The following is a 16,369-nucleotide window of genomic DNA, read 5'->3' on the forward strand; positions in this document are numbered from 1 at the left end:
AGGAGACTTTCCTTACTCCACTTCACATTACTTGCACCTTTATCAAAGATTAGATGATCATATGATTGAGGGGAGATGTCAGTGTATTCAACCCTGTTCCATTGGTCTGCAGTTCTGCCTTTGTTCCAGTACCATGCTGTTTTAATTATTACTGCTTCGTAGTACACTTTGAAGTTCGGGAGGTAGATTCCTCCCATTTTCTTTTTCCCAAGAATTGCTTTAGCTGTTCGTGGGGGCTTATTGTCCCATATAAATTTCAGGAGTGTTTGCTCCATTTCTTGAAGAATGTCATGGGTATCCTTATAGGGATTGCATTGAATTTATACAATGCTTTCGGTAGTATTGCCATTTTGACAATGTTTAGTCTCCCGACCCATGAGCAGGGGATATCTTTCCATTTCCTCATGTCCTCTTTTATTTCCTGAAGTAGCGTTTTGTAGTTATCTTTGTACAGGTCCTTTACTTCCTTAGTTAAGCTCATTCCTAAGTACCTGATTTTCTGGGGCACAATTGTGAACGGGATTGTTTTTTTTCATGTTGCTTTCTTCTCTCTCACTGTTTGCATATAGGAAAGCCATGGACTTTTGGGTATTGATTTTATAGCCTGCAACTTTACTATATGAGTCTATTGTTTCTAGGAGTTTTTTGGTGGAGGTTATTGGGTTCTCTAAGTATAGTATCATATCATCTGCGAATAGTGAGAGCTTGATTTCTTCCTTTCCTACCTGAATGACCTTATATATTTTTCTTCCTTAATCGCTATTGCAAGTACTTCCAGTACTATATTGAACAGCAGAGGAGAGAGTGGGCATCCTTGTCTCCTCCGTGATCTTAGAGGGAAGGCTCTCAGTTTTTCCCCATTGAGGATGATGCTTGCTGTAGGCTTGTGGTATATGGCTTTAATTATGTTGAGGAAGGTCCCCTTTATACCCATTTTGGCTAGGGTTTTCATCATAAAGGGGTGCTGGATCTTGTCAAATGCTTTCTCTGCATCTATTGATATAATCATATGCTTTTTATATTTTCTTTTGTTGATATGATGGATTATGTTGATTGACTTCCAAATGTTGAACCATCCTTGCATCCCTGGGATGAATCCTACTTGGTCATGGTGTATGATCTTTTTGATGAGTAGTTGGATTCTATTTGCTAGTAGTTTGTTGAGGATCTTTGCATCTGTGTTCATTAGGGATATCGGTCTGTAATTCTCTTTCTTTGTGGTATCTCTGTCTGCTTTTGGTATCAGTGTGATATATGTTTCGTAGAAACTGTTCGGAAGACTTTTCGGTATTTCTATTTCGTGGAAAAGCTTAAAGAGGTTGGGAGTAAGTCCTCTTTAAAGACTTGGAAGAATTCACTAGTGAATTCATCCGCGCCACGACTTTTGTGCTTGGGTAGACTTTTTATTACCATTTCAATTTCCTTGATGGTGATAGATCTGTTCAGGTATTCCAGGTCTTCTTGGTTCAGCCTTGGGAGTCTGTAGGAGTCTAGGAATTTATCCATTTCCTCGAGGTTTTGATGTTCTGTAGCATACATTTTCTCAAAGTACTCCCTGAGGATCCTTTCAATTTCTCTAGTTTCTGTTGTAATGACCCACTTTTCATTTCTGATTCGGTTTATTAGGGTTTTCTCTCTCCCATTCTTTGTGAGTTTTCTTTGTGAGATTTGCTAGAGGCTTATCAATCTTGTTAATTTTCTCAAAGAACCAGCTCTTGGTTTCATTGATTTTTCAGATTGTTTTTTGGGTTTCCAACTCGTTAATCTCTGCTCTGAGTTTTATTATTTCCTTTCTCCTGTTCGGGTTGTGCTCCTTTTTTTGGTCCTTCTCCAAGCTCTTAAGCTGTGAGGTTAGGTTACTTATGTGTGCTCACTCCTTCTTCCTGAGGAATGCTTGTAGAGCTATAAAATTTCCTCTTAACACAGCTTTTGCTATGTCCCATAAGTTTTGGTAACTCGTGTTCTCATATTCATTCGTTTCTAGGAATCTTTTGATTTCCTCTTTGATTTCCTGTCTAAGCCACTCTTTGTTCAGTAGAGCACTGTTTAATTTCCAGGTGTTTGATTTAGTTTTCTGTTTTTGTATGTGATTTACTTCTAATTTCAGCGCATTATGGTCTGAGAAAATTGTCGATACAATCTCTATCTTCTTAATTTTTTGGAGGCATGTTTTGTGGCTCAGCATGCGGTCTATCTTGGAGAATGTTCCATGTACGCTTGAGAAGAATGTGTATTCAGCTTTTTGTGGATGAGGTGTCCCTTATATATCTACTAAGTCCCTTTCTTCCATTGTTTCCCTCAGATGAAGTATGTCTTTGCTAAGCTCGAGTCTGGTTGATCTATCAAGAGGTGACAAAGCAGTGTTGAAGTCTCCCACTAGTATTGTGTTGCTATTGATGTCTTTTTCCCAATCTATGAGTAGTTGTTTTAAGTACTTTGCTGGTCTCTCATTAGGTGCATATACATTTATTATTGCAAGTTCTTCCTGTTGTACAGATCCTTTGATCAATAACAAATGGCCTTCACTGTCTCTTATGACCTTCCTCACTCTGAAATCAATGTGGTCTGATATTAGGATGGCTACCCCAGCTTTTTTATGGGAGCTGTTTGCCTGTAGGATTGTTTTCCAGCCTTTGACTCTGAGTCTTTGTTTGCTTTGACTATTGAGATGTGTTTCTTGCAGGCAACAGAATGTTGGGTTCAATTTTCTAATCCATCCTGCCACTCTATGTCTTTTAATTGGTGCGTTTAGCCCATTGACATTGAGAGAGATTATGGGATTTTGTCCCATTGTTCTGTTGAAATTTGGTGTATTTGAGGGGCCTTTCTTGCCTTAAAGTAGCCCATTTAGTTGTTCTTGTAACCACGGTTTTGAGTCTATGAAGTTCCTGAGCTATTGTTTGTCTGTGAAACTGTGTGTTGTTCCTTCTATTATGAATGAGAGTCTCGCTGGGTAAAGGATTTTTTGGGAAGGCATTTATTTCATTGAGGTTTTTCTCTATGTCCCACCACTGTTTTCAGGCCATAAGGGTTTATCAGAAAAATCAGCTGTGAATTTTAAGGATGATCATTTGTTAGAGATTTCTTTTTTCGATCCTGCTGCTTTCAGAATTTTGTCTCTGTCTAAGGTTTTGGTCATTTTGATCAGAATGTGTCTTGGGGTATTTTTATTTGGATTTCTTCTAGCTGGTACCCTTCGTGCCTCCTGAATGTGGTCACAAGTTTTCTTCAGCTCTGGAAACGTTGTAGCAATGATGTCTTTGACAGTTTCTTCTTCATCAAGGTTTTCTTCCTGTACCTCTGGGACTCCAATAATTCTTATGTTACCCCTCTTGGCTTCATCACGATCTTCTCTTGCCATCTGTTCCTGAATTGTGCGTCTCTTTTCCATTTTCTGCTCTTTTCTGGAGAGTCTCTGAACTTCATCTCTGAGTTCACTGATTCTGTTCTCAGCCGCTCTTACTCTGCTGCTGAGGCCTTCCACTGAGCTTTTCAATTCGCTTACGAGATTTTTCAGGTCTGACATTTCTGATTGCATTTTCCTCATTTCTGCCTTCAAATACTCTTGTCTTCTGTTGGCATTGCTTTCCATTGTTTCTTTTAGTTCCCTAAGCATCCTAAGTAGCTCCCTCCTGAATTCCTTGTCAGAGAGGTTGTCTAACACTGTAGTACTGTTGGTGTCATCTGGGCTAGACTCTTCAATAAGAAAGTTTGATGGGCTTTTGCGTTGCTTTACCATTGTGAGAAGTGTGGTTTAGTCCTTCACATTCACTGTTACTATTCTGCTTGATATGCAGTGTGAGTTAAGATAGGCTTATGAGTTATTGGCTACTGTGTTTCTAGTGACTGAGCTAAACTAGAGAAGTTTCCATCTAAGAAGGTAGCTTATGGTTCCTATGGCATATGTAGTGGGAAAATATTTCGCGTCCACGATAGCGGCCGCGGCTCTGGATAAAGTCCCTGGCACTGAGCGAGCAGTTGGGAACGTCTATGGTTGGAATAGTAGCCGTTCAGCTTGGTTGCCCAGAGCTGGGCCTCCGTGCCCGTCCTGCGCAGATCAGGGGAGAAAACCGGCTTTCCAGGACATAGAGCTAGCTGTGCATGTGCAGAGAGGGTCCCAGGCCCTTGGGGGCGGGCTGTACCTGGTTGGAATAGGAGCCGTTCAGCTTGGTTGCCCAGAGCTGGGCCTCCGTGCCCGTCCTGCGCAGATCAGGGGAGAAAACCGGCTTTCTAGGAGGTGGATCTTGCTGTGCATGTGCAGACAGGGTCCCAGGCCCTTGGGGGCGGGCTGTACCTGGTTGGAATAGGAGCCGTTCAGCTTGGTTGCCCAGAGCTGGGCCTCCTTGCCCGTCCCGCGCAGATCAGGGGAGAAAACCGGCTTTCCAGGACATGGAGCTAGCTGTGCATACACTTATTGATTTAAAGAAGGCCTTTGATTCTATTGAGATGGAAACGGTCATTGAATCCCTAGCCAATCAGGGAAATCAAACTCAATACATCACGATCCTCCGTGATCTGTACTACAGATTCTCTACCAGGATCTCACCATTATACAGAGAAGTAATCATTGATGTCAAGAGAGGGGTTTGGCAGGGTGATACCATTTCATCGAAACTCTTCAGTGCCACCCTCAAGAACATCATGTGACAACTGAAATGGCAAGGAATGGAAGTGATGATAGATGGTCAGCAACTAAACCACCTCCGCTTTGCTGATGACATTGTTTTAATTACACCAAACATTAGCTAAGTGGCACAAATGCTGGCGAACTTCTACCGTGAGTGTGGAAAGGTCGGACTACAGTTGAATCTTAAGAAGACAATGTTTATGAAAAACAGCCTCATTCCATTCGCTCTCAACGGAACGACCATCTCTGAATGCAACAGTTATGTGTACTTAGGTCAAGAAGTCAACATGACAAATGACTTGGCACCCGAGCTGTGCAGGAGGAAGAGAGTGGCTTGGAACACCTTCAAGAGCGTTGAGGAAATACCTAAGAGGATGAAGAACGTCCGGCTCCAGGCATATGTCTTTGATTCCACTGTTCTTCCTGCATTAACATATGCTTCAGAGACCTGGGCCCTTACTCAAACAGGATGAGAATGCTATTTGGGTCTCCCAAAGAGGAATTGAAAGAGCTATGCTTGGAGTATCACATTTCACTCAAATGAGAGAGAGAATCTGGAGTTTCAACCTCTGTCAACAATCAAGAATCAGAGATGCTGTCTCATTTGCCAAGGCATCAAAAATCAGATGGGTTGGTCACGTAATGAGATTTAGAGACGACCGCTGGACTAGAGCCGTTACTGACTGGATTCCACGAGATGTCAAAAGACCGCGTGGCCGCCCACCTACCAGATGGTCAGACTTCTTCATCAAGATCATGAACGATTGGTTTGAGACTCTTTGTGTTCCTAGAAGGAACAGACACCATTGGGCTACACTGGCACGCGACAGGGACAAATGGAGACATTACTGGTGCCTGCTCAAGCAAATCGACGATTAACGGGAAGTCAAGTGATCAAGTGATATGACCTAGTAAATCCACTTCTTGACATCTACCAAAGGGTCTAAAAATTATTCATAAAATACATTTGACTCCTATGTTCATTGTAGCACTATTCACAATTTCCAACATCTGAAAATAACTTAAGTATGAAAGGACTGATGACTGGATAAAGAAACAGTAGTACCTGAATACAGTAAAATGCTACTTGGCTATGAGAAAAAAAATATAACCAGGCAGTTTTCTGTTATATGGATGAATCCAGAGAGTATGTTAAATAGAATTAGTCTGAAGGAGAGCCACAGACACAGAAATAAAGAGTCACAACCACAGATATAAAGAAACAGTAGAGAAATAAGAAAGGCCCAAAGGCAATGGAAGTGAGAACTGGTCTTTAGTTAACATGGTGGGGGAAGAGAGGGGGAAACCTGGAACAATGGTGGAGGGTGTAATGTTGGAATGTTTCATTCATGGGACTCTACCATTATCACTTTTGTAAACCATTTTGTCTAAGCTAAAATAATGATGATTGATGATGATGATGATGATGATGATGATGATGATGATGATGATAAGGAAACCAACTTTGTAAAGCAAATATTGCATATTCTTCCTTTTGGACATTACTTGGATCTTTGTCTAAAATGTATAATTATTTTTAATTTGTGTAACTCACCCTTGGGGGTATCGTCGCTCAGAAGAAACCCTCTTCTATCTTGTACACACAACTCTCTCTCTTGCTATCTTTCAATCTTTCTCTCTATTCCTATCTTAAAATATTTAACTATTTATCTTTTTCTGAAACTTTTTTCTGCAGGGTAAATCAAGAAATCTGGAAACCTGGGCAAAGGTTAGAAGTGATTTTCACTTTTCTGCAAAGAAAGATGCACCACTCCAGTCTGAGTCCACGACTCTTTGAACACTGGTGTGTATACCAATTCCTGTGCTCTGTATATAAAGCAGATTTTGGGTACAACTTGATGGCTGCCCAGTAGAGCTTGTGAGATGTAAATGTCCATCCCTTCCTGGGTTCCATGAGAAATATTATCAGTCCTACCTGTCCCTATTCCTGCATGGTGGGTGGTCACAGGCCTGCCCATGGTCACCCAATAATTGTCCATCCCACACAGAACCCCCCTCCTGCCCACCGCCCTCCTTCCCCACACCAGCCGATGGCAACTGACAAGTGAAGGAGGGAAGGGGGGGCACCAGGCTGATTTATAATCAGTGACCATTTATTCAAGTTTCACAGAGTTAGTTATAGAGAAATTATGAAGGAGTGGTGGTAGCAATTCCACATATATGTGGCTGAACATTATCATAAACAGTGAGCAGATATAAAGCCTTTCCTTCAGAGGAAGTTCTATGAGATACTCAAGGACAAAATCTCATCTTAAGTATCAGCATTCTAGATTACAGCTAAGAGATCTACCCAGGGTAAGAATTCCATCTAAGGGTGTATTGCTTTCTCCTTCCCTTAGCCAGTATCCATTTTAATAGTCATCTTAAATTTACTTCTTAATAATATTTCTAGTCATTTTGCATTGGCACAGCAAAAGATATATTAAGCTTAAAGGGTGACTCTTCCTGGGGATTTCTCTCTCTATATATCCCAGAACACAGTCCTCAAGTCAGGTTAGTTTTTCCTAAACTCAGCAGGGTCCTTATTCAGTTTTGCTTTTTTGGATCATGACAGAATTTTTTCCATGACCGGGCCTTAACTTATATTTCTTATGGTGCTTAGCCTGCCGCTTTTTAATGCCAAGGTAGTTTACAGATTGCCTTGGGTCCGTTTTTGTCCCTCAGAGGGATCCCCGTTTTGGAGAGTTAGGAACTAAGGGCAACTGAATCTTAAATCAAGTAAATATGATGGATGGCCAGGAATAATTATTATTTGAAGTGGATTAAGTCCCAAGTTATGAAAACATAGCCCTGTCTTCATGTGTCTTTACAAAAAAGGACATTGCTCTAAAATAAGGAATGCAAAGAACATAAAGGAAATAGAAAAGCAAGATTTTACTTACATATACAAAACGCAGAGTCCTCAGAAGACTTTGACTTTGCAAGTCACAGGGTGTGATTTGGGGATAAAAATGATTATCAGATAAGGAAAGAAGAGCACAAAGAGGTGGTTAAAGATAAGCACAAAGGATTGGGATTGGCTAATGGAATTGGGTATGCCTCAGGAGCACTGTGGTGGGAGTTACTCAATAAGCCTAAACTCCCAGCGTGAGAAAGAAGGACAAAGCAATGTTATCCAACCCAGGGTCTTCCCAGGTGACTGAACTGGATCATACAGGTAGGAGGTAGCACTCTTCTTTCAAGACTTTTATCTCCCTTGATCCCTATTTCTACAAATTATTACAATGGGAAAGAGGAATTAATACTGTCATTATCTGCTAATGACATGACTATCGGTGAGAGAATTCTGAGAAACCTACAAACTAACTAAAATTAATGAAAAAATAGCTAGGTTATCTAAGCATAGTTAACATGAAAAGCTAACTATAAGAGTTGAACTTCTATGCACAAGTAATGAATAATTAGAAAAAAATCAAAATTAAAAAAAATTTTAGTTTAAATGGTTACATTTTCACTATGGAAAACTAAAGAATATTGCTGAGTGAAATTAAAAATATTTTAACTAAATAAAGACATATATTTATTTATTGGAAATTAATATACTCACACTCTTTAAATTACCTCCAACATTTCTATAATTTTAATAAAATTTACAAAATTTAAAACTTCTATAGAAACATTTGAATTTTAATATCATTTTATAATGTTCTATAAAATTCATACTGCTTTAAAAACTTCATTAAAATTGATAATCTGATTCATTCATATATAGCTATATATACATATATACATTAAGTCAACCTAAAGGACTTAGACAAGTGTGGTATCAGGTTCAGCTCCCAATAGTGCTCACTACTATGAAAATGGGATCTTTCATTTTGCAACTCGAGTCAATCATAGCATAATTTTATCTGGAGGAGTACATAATATAGTATCAGCAGCATACAAGTTAGTGAAAGATGAGGGTACAAACTAGTAACACAGAAATGGCAGTTTATGGAAGCACCCACAGTTACTAAGGACTGTCTTTGCAGGAAGAGAGGAACCACTCTCCTGAGTTCTAAGCCTTGGAAACGCTTACTGAGGAAGGCTTCAGATCACTGTACAGAGCCTGGAATGTGTGAGCGAACAATAATGGATGCCCAAGTTTATCCCATATTTCAAAGGTGTATTATCAGGTAAGGCTTCTTCATACAGCCAAGTTAGATCTCGTTTTGCTTCTCTCATCATCACTCCCACGAAAATCTGCTATCGGTGACTTCATAGACAAAACAAGTGGTTGGTTTTGTTAGTTTTTTTTCACCCTTTTGCCCCTACTTTTGCCTCTCACGATTCCATACCATTTCATCAGCCGAGGTCAATGAAGTGTCAATGTAAATATTCATTTGATCAGTATGAACCGTTAGAATGTGATGTCTAACCAAAAAAATCATAAAAAGGAAGACCTAAGTTGAGAGAATTTTTCTTACTCCTTTCAAGAAATGCTGTAAAGTCACAATTACTAAGTCCATATAGTATAGAGTTATAGATATATGACCATCTATGGAACAAAATGTAAATATGGTGAATTTTTTTACAAAGATGTTAAGGAAATTTAATATCTGCAACATGTATATCTGACAAAGACCAAGCATCATAAAGATACAAAGAATTCTTATAAATTGATTAAAAAACATACAATTGGTAAAAAACTTAAAAAAATCATTGCACAACAAAAGATTTATGGATGGTCAGTAAACAAATGATAATATGCTTGGCCACAAAAATTACCAAGTAAATTACAAGACATCACATTGCATACAACTGAAAGGGCCAAAATTAAGAGATAAAAGTTTTGGAAAAATATGATCAAATGAGAAGTTTAAACTCCATCCCCTACATGCTTAGCAATCCCACTCCTGGGTATCTGCCCAAGATAAATAAAAGCATATGTTCACAAGTCTTTACAAGAATATTCACAGCAGTCTGATTCATAAAATCCTCAAACTGGAAACAACCCAAATGTTCATATGCATGAAGATGGATTATCAAATCATGGTGTGACCATATAGTGGAATGCTATTCAAAAGAGAAACATGAAAGTCACTGGTATATTCATAAAGGTAAATGAGGTTCAAAAATGTTTTATTGAGTAAAATATGTCAGAAGCTAACCAAAACAAAAATAAAAGCTACTGTATCATTCTATTTTTATTAAGTTTAAGAATAGGTAAAAAAAAACCCAGAGATAGCACACACACACACACACACACACACACATACAGAGAGAGAGAGAGAGAGAGAGAGAGAGAGAGAGAGAGAGAGAGAGATTGCCTTTCATGTGGCCACAATCTGGTTTGATTCCTGGCACCACCTATCCTGGCCTTCACAGGAGTGATCTTTCAGTACAGAGGCAGGTATGAACCGTTAGGTGGCACAAATAAGCAAACTACAACAACAGAAAGAATAGCACAAAGACATATGGAGAGCAGAAGCAAAAAATCATGCTCTCCTTCCCCCCAGAGAAGGATATCCTTCTCCCAAAGCAGAAAGTGCTCTGGGACAAGGCCTTTCTGGGATAAGTGTATGAGAAAACTTTCTGAAGTGCTAGATGTGTTCTACATCTTGTGTTTGTTTTAGACACATGGGTGCACAGACTTTGAATGTTCAGTGACGACAGCACTGACAGGTAAACCTTATGTATATAAATTATACTTCAATATGTATATTAGACATCTTGATTATTTTATAAATTTATGTCTTACTGTTTGCCCTTCTCTCCACCCACCAATCCATCTACACACCATCTGTCCATCTGTCTACCTATTTAGCTACTCATCCTTCCACCACTTACTTATCTTTCTCTCTCTCCTCCCCTCCCCTCCCCCTCCTCTTCTTTTCTCCCCTCCCCCATCCCTCCCCTTTTTTCCTCTCTTCCCCTCCCCCCCTTGTATCTCCTCCTCTCTTATCTCTTCCCCTCCCCTCCACTTCTTCCTTCTCATTTCATTTTGTTTTTCTCCTTGTATCTTATCTCATATGTACTTTTTTTCTACTCTACCTTATTCTTGTTCAATCTCAGTCTGCAAAATTTTTAGAATACAAATCACATTCTCATGATTGTCCATTTCATCCATGTTTTTATATTTGAGCATCTACCTTTCAGCAGTTGTGACATTTCTTAACTGAGTACTTTGCTAATTATTGTAGGGATAAAATACACTTATCATGGCACATTAAAATAAAATAGAATTACAAAAGCTTACAAGGGCTTCTAGGTATCCACTGTCACTAGAGCATATATGATATTGTAAAATATTACCTCATTTCAATACTTTTCCAACTGCAATTCATAACATATCACTGTCACTGTATCACTGTCATTCTGTTGTTCATCAATTTCCTTGAGCAGGCACCAGTAACATCTCCTTCGTCCTAGCCCTGAGATTTTAGAAAATGCCACATTCAAGGCTCCTTCAGGGTCAGGGAAATGAGATCATCATTGTTACTGGTTTTTGGCATATTCAATAAGCCACAGGGAGTTTGCCAAACTCTGTAGTGAGGGCAATATACTCTCAATAGCCTGCTGGTTTCTCCAGAGTAAGAACTAGATAGTAAGACTACACAGAGACTATAAAATCCAGCTCCTGGAAGAGAATAGCGCAGAGTCTCCGCCCCCGTGCCTGGCTATCCTCACCAAGGCCCTTGGAAGGGGGCGGGTTGAGTTTCCCTCCCCGCCCAGAGCAGAACCCTGGCAGCTGAAGACCTCCGTAACCAGCCACAGCCATGATGAGACCACTCTCCACATGTTCAGACAAGCCTCACACATGAAGGAACTGGCAGAGGAACCCAGGCATGCGGGGCCTGTGGCCGAGATCTCCAAGCCTGCTTGGATAGGGACTGGGCCTCCTCCGCCCAGATCCCCCATCTTCCAGTAGGTAGGCGTTACACCCACAAACTGCCCCCTGCCCCGTGTAATTGCATCAACGGCCAAGACCCAGACACTATAAAACCCAGCTCCTGGAAGAGAACAGCGCAGACTCTCCATCACATATATGGGAATAAATTCCCTGGTCTTCTATGGACATTTCCTTTACAATAATTCCTTTATTAACCATACTTCATTTTTTTCCTATGAAAAAAGACAAATTTATGTAAAGGATATATTTTTGTATAAGTTGGGGATGAGGTGAAGATTCAGGTAACTTATGATATCTTTTATGATGTTAGTAAAACCATAAATACATTTTAATAGTTAAGAAAACAAATTCAGTGACCGAAGAGACAGTATGTAAGCAAGACATTGGGGATTTCTAATCCAGGAGAATCAGATGAGCATCATCATCTTATTAGATTTGTCACTACGTAGGTTGGTTACATGAAGCTAGTGTGTCAGAATCAGTTGGAGTGGATTTAAAAATAGCAACCATGGACATGAAGAAAACAATCCCGTTCACAATTGTGCCCCAGAAAATCAAATACCTAGGAATCAGCTTAACTAAGGAAGTAAAGGACCTGTACAAAGAAAACTACAAAATGCTACTTCGGGAAATAAAAGAAGACACAAGGAAATTGAAAAATATACCCTGTTCATGGATCGGGAGAATTAACATTGTTAAAATGGCAATATTTCCCAAAGCACTGTACAAATTCAATTCCCTATTATGATACCCATAACACTCTTCAAAGAAATGGAGCAAACACTCCTGAAATTTATATGGAACAATAAGCCCCCACGAATAGCTAAAGCAATTCTTGGGAAAAAGAAAATGGGAGGAATCAACCTCCCTAACTTCACACTCTACTACAAAGCAGTAATAATTAAAACAGCATGGTACTGGAACAAAGGCAGAGCTGCAGACCAATGGAACAGAGTTGAATATACTGACATCTTCTCCCAAGCATATGAACATCTAATCTTTGATAAGGGTGCAAGAAAAGTGAAATGGAGCAAGGAAAGCCTCTTTAACAAATTGTGCTGGCAAAACTGGATGGCTACATGCAAAAACGTGGGCTCAGATCTCTGCCTGAAGCCATGTACAAAAGTAAGATCAAAGTGGATTAAAGACCTCAACATCATACTGGAATCCATAAGGTACGTTGAAGAAAAAGTTGGCAAAACACTCCATGACATTGAAGCTAATGGTATCTTCAAAGATGCCATGCCCCTGGCCGAGCAAGTGAAAACAGAGATAGATAAATGGAACTATCTTAAACTAAGAAGCTTCTGCACCTCAAAAGAAACATTGACCAAAATACAAACACAGTCTACAGAATGGGAAAGGATATTCGCTGAATACATATCCTATAAGGGGTTGATATCAAGGATATACAAAGTACTTGTTGAACTCCACAAGAAGAAAACATCCAACCCCATCAAAAAAGGGGGTGATGAAATGAATAGAAACTTTCTCAAAGAAGAAATCCAAATGGCTAAAAGGCACATGAGAAAATGCTCCACATCATTAATCATCAGGGAGATGCAGGTCAAAACCACAATGAGATATCATTTCACACCACAGAGACTGGCCCACATCCACAAGAACAAAAGCAACCGGTGCTGGTGTGGATGTGGCGAGAAAGGGACACTCCTTCACTGCTGGTGGGAATGCCGACTGGTTCAGCCCTTTTGGAAAACAGTATGGACGATTCTCAAAAAATTAGAAATTGAGCTCCCATTTGACCCAGCAATACCACTCCTGGGAGTATATCACAGAGAGGCAAAAATGTATAGTCGAAGTGACATCTGCACTTGTTTGTTCATCGCAGCACTCTTTACAATAGCCAGAAACTGGAAGAAACCTGAATGCCCAAGAATAGATGACTGGTTAAAGAAACTTTGGTACATCTACACAATGGAGTACTATGTAGCTCTTAGAAAAGATGAAGTCATGAAATTTACATACAAGTGGTACTACATGAAAGTATCATGCTAAGCGAAATGAGTCAGAAAATGAAAGTATCATGCTAAGCGAAATGAGTCAGAAAGAGAGGGATAGACACAGAAAGATTGCATTCATCTGGGGAACATAAAGTAACAAAATAGGAGACTAACACCCAAGAATGGCTGAGATTAGTACCAGGAATTTTGCTCCATGGCTTGGAGGCCAGCCACACATGCTAGGGGAAAAGGCAGCTCAGATAGAGAAGGGAGCACCAAATAAAGGGTGTTGGGAGGATCCTCCCAGGATGAGAGGAGCATGCTGAAAGTAGAGTATAGACCAAACATGATTGCCACTCAATGCCTCTTTTGCAAACCACAACACCCAAAAGGAGAGAACAAAAGGGAATGCCCTGCCACACAGGCAGTGTGGGATGAGGGGATGGGGGGTGGGAGGGATACTGGGATCCATGGTGGTGGGAAACGGGCACTGGTGGAGAGATGGGTATTTTATCATTGTATAATTGAAACCCAAGCACAAAAATTTGTAAGTCTACAACTGTACCTCATGGTGTCTCACTATTAAAAATTAAAAAAATATAGCAACCACGATCTAATGTGAGAATTTAATAGGAGATGAAAATTTAATGATTAATTAATAGACAAAGAGGGTCTAGGTACTCAAGCTAGGGAGAACTCATTATGCTTTGCCAAAGTTACTGTACCATATTAATTTTCTCTCTGCATGGCATTTGTTTCAGCACTTCAAATAATTTCCAGAAGAAAAATATTCCTCTGACATGACTAAAATTAAAGAAGTTTAATTTTTTAAACAAAAAGAGTTAAGTCAAAAAATGTAGCTATTAATATTATGAGGTTTACATTTCCAGATTAATTTCATTAACATCCTGTGTTCAAAATCACAAAAAAGCAAGTTATGAGTGAAGAGGCCATTTTATGTAGAATAGGTTTTTCCAGCCCATATATGCCATGGAAAATTATGTGTTTCCCACTGGTATTACAACCAGATGAAAAAGGACTCTTTAAAAAAAAACAAATCTAAGTAAAGTGTTAACAATGGTGTTGACATTTGTGGTCTTGTACACAATTACCTCAAGTTCCCACCACGAAAATGCCCAGAACTAAAACAAAAGATTGATACACCATTATAATGCAATATTATAAGAGGATTAGTTGTCATATATATAGGAAAACTGCCCCTCAATTCTCATAAACATAACTGCTATCCTGATGTGTGTTATAAGTTGGTGAGACATCTTAAATAGTTACGAATGCTAAAGATAATGATGTGATTTTGCCCCCAATCTCTAAAATTTTTATTAATTATCTCTAAGGTGGTAGCAATTAAGCCTCAAAAGCAGATAACATTTGGAAATACTCTTTTGAGGAATAATTGTGCCTAGAAAGATACACTCTGAGAGGAGGGAAAGATAATGCATATGAACCCTGAAGGTAAGATGGGGAGGCAGATCTAGAACAGGAACACTGGGATGTGTAGACAGTTTATAGGGAGTTGTAGGGCCTTTCTCTGAAGTACTTTGTGAAGCCCTGAATTGTGGGAAGCCAAGAGCCCTCTCATAGACCCTGGCCGTGGTTCCCATGTTAGGAACTGCTTGGGACAGACATTGGTGACAGTCTCCCAGGGCTTCCTGACCTCAGTGGATGCCTGATCTATAGCAAATAACATCAGGCTGACAGTTATCTTATCTGGCCTAATCTATAGTAACCTCCAGGATGCATCTACTGCCCTAAGACCCTTTGATATGCAAATGTAAAGCTCAGGATGCACCTACTGCCATAAGACCCTTTGATGTACAAATGTCTACCTTGAATGTTAGGTAAAGCTCTTGTTGCTGACCTTACCATATATGGTTATATTGCTTCTGCTCCTGACTGAGCTGCCCAACCCTATATAAACAGCCTGTATCTCTCAATAAAGCCTGTCCCTTTTTCTCTCTATTTCTAAACTATACTCTGTCTCTTGTGTCTCGTGTTCATTCGGTTGGTCCCTCCTTGCACCATCAGATCAATCCTCGGGCCACCTCCGCGGGCCGGAGAGTGGTTACTGGGGCCCCCTGCACTGAATTATACACTTGCTCAGGTAGATTCATGCCTCATCTCAGGTAGGTCACACCAAAAACTAGACTTGGCTTGATACTGGGTGACTAAAGCAAATCACATGAAATAAAAAAATTCATTTTTCCTTGCTTGTTACAAGGCATTATATAGCAAAGGATGCAAAGACTCATAAAATATGGTCTTCCTTCAACTCTGTAACAATCTAGATGGAAATTGAGATTATTTTCACCTAGGAAAAATAGTGAAGCAGTTGTAGTAAATGGCAAACAAATGGTGGAAATTGTAAGAGTTGGACAAGGATTAGAACACTTCATCCTGATGCTTAGAGGAAGATGCATGCAAGGAACAGAGAAAGACTGGGTTTTTGTTGTTGTTTATTTTTATTTTGTTTTGTTTTCGACCACATCCAGTAGTGCTCATGGATTACTCCTGGCTCTTAGTTCAGGGACCACTCCTGGTTCACTTGGGGGACCATTTCAGGTTCTGGGGATTGAATTTAGGTTGGCTGCCTATGAGGCAAGTATCCTACCCATTGTACTATTGCTCTAGCCCTGAAATGGTTTGAAATAATAGGTAATGTAGGTAATCCTTGAACAATGTCTGGTACTTTGGATAGACCTGAACAAGTAGGAAGGGAGAAGGAATTCCAGATTAGTACTGGGGAGGGAGCACACTTGGAGACAGTGCTTCAAAGACAAGTTTGAACAGAATTTCTACTAAGAAGTGAAAATAAGGAAATGGTTCTGTGAGCTCTTGAGAATTTGTGACTTCAAAGGGTAGAGCAATTGTGCAGCAGTTTCAGGCTAGGCAGCTGCCCATGGGATG

Source organism: Sorex fumeus, unplaced genomic scaffold (genome assembly GCF_029834395.1).
Source record: "Sorex fumeus unplaced genomic scaffold, SorFum_2.1 ptg000095l, whole genome shotgun sequence".
NCBI lineage: Eukaryota > Metazoa > Chordata > Mammalia > Eulipotyphla > Soricidae > Sorex > Sorex fumeus.